The following is a 1,908-nucleotide window of genomic DNA, read 5'->3' as shown; positions in this document are numbered from 1 at the left end:
CTTAATGAATACATATGCAAAAATACTCAACAAGATACTAGCAAATCGAATTCAACAGCATATAAAAAAATTATCCATTTTGATCAAGTGGGATTCATTCCTGGTTTACAAGTCTGGTTCAATATTCACAAATCCATCAATGTGATACATCACATTAACAAAAGAAAAAAAAACCCATATGATCCTGTTGATAGATGCAGAAAAAGCATTTGACAAAGTACAACATCCCTTCTTAATAAAAACCCTTGAGAAAGTCAGAATAGAAGGAACTTACCTAAACATCATAAAAGCCATTTATGAAAAGCCCACAGCCAAAGTCATCCTCAATGGGGAAAAACTGAGAGCATTCCCCCTGAGATCAGGAACACGACAGGGGTGTCCACTCTCACCACTGTTGTTTAACATAGTGCTGGAAGTTCTAGCATCACCAATCAGACAACAAAAGGAAATAAAAGGCATCAGAATTGGCAAAGAAGAAGTCAAACTTTCACTTTTCGCAGATGACATGATACTCCACATGGAAAACCCGCAGACTCCACCAGAAGCCTTCTAGAACTGATCCACGAATTCAGTAAAGTTGCAGGGTCCAAAATCAATGTACAGAAATCTGTTGATTTCTTATACACCAAAAATGAAGCAACAGAAAGAGAAATCAAGAAACAGATCCCATTCACAATTGCAGGAAAAATCATAAAATACCTGGGAATAAACCTAACCAAAGATGTAAAAGGTCTGTATGCTAAAAACTATAGAACGCTTATGAAGGATATTGAAGAAGACACAAAGAAATGAAAAAACATTCCATGCTTGTGGATTGGAAGAATAAACATTGTTAAAATATCATTACTACCCAAAGCAATCTACACATTCAATGCAATCCCCATCAAAGTTGCACCAACATTCTTCTCAAAGCTAGAACAAGCTATCCTCAATTTCATATGGAACAAAAGACTCTGAATAGCCAAAATCATATTGAAGAAGAAAACCAAAATGGGAGGCATCACAATCCCAGACTTTAGCCTCTACTACAAAGCTGTCATCACCAAGACAGTATACTATTGGCACAAAAAACAGACACATAGACCAATAGAATAGAATAGAGAACCCAGAACTGGACCCACAAGTGTATGGCCAATTAATCTTTGACAAAGCAGGAAAGAGTGCCCAATGGAAAAAAGACAGCCTCTTCAACAGGTGGTGTTGGGATTGCTGGACAGCAACATGCAGAAGAATGAAATTAGACCACTTTCTTACACCATACACAAAAATAAACTCAAAATGGATAAAGGACTTGAATGTGAGACAGGAAACCATAAAAACCCTAGAGGAGAACGTAGGAAATAGCCTCCTCTACCTCAATCACAGCAATTTCCTCCTCGACACATCCCCAGAGGCAAGGGAATCAAGAACAAAAATGAACTATTGGGACCTCACCAAGATAAAAAGCTTCTGCACTGCAAAGGAAACAATCAAAAAACTATAGGCAATTGACAGAATGGGAAAATATAGGGGCAAATGGCATATCAGATAAAGTGCTAGTATCCAAAATCTACAAGTATCTCACTAAACTTCATACCCGAAAACCGAATAATCCAGTGAAGAAATGGTCAGAAGACCTGAACAGACACTTCACCACAGAGGACATCCAGATGTCCAACAGGCACATGAAACTATGCTCAGCGTCACTCAGCATCAGGAAAATACAAATCAAAACCACACTGAGATACCACCTCACGCCAGTCAGAGTGGCTAAAATGAACAAATCAAGAGACTATAGATGCTGGCGAGGATGTGGAGAGACGGGCACCCTCCTACACTTGTTGGTGGGTATGTAAACTGGTAAAGCTGCTCTATAAACAGTATGGAGGTTCCTCAAAAAACTATCAGTAGAACTCCCTTATGAACCAG

The sequence above is a fragment of the Suricata suricatta genome, chromosome 13 (genome assembly GCF_006229205.1).
Source record: "Suricata suricatta isolate VVHF042 chromosome 13, meerkat_22Aug2017_6uvM2_HiC, whole genome shotgun sequence".
In the NCBI taxonomy this organism is placed as follows: Eukaryota; Metazoa; Chordata; class Mammalia; order Carnivora; family Herpestidae; genus Suricata; species Suricata suricatta.
The sequence above is the reverse complement of the archived record's forward strand: the minus strand, read 5'-3'. Positions refer to the sequence as shown.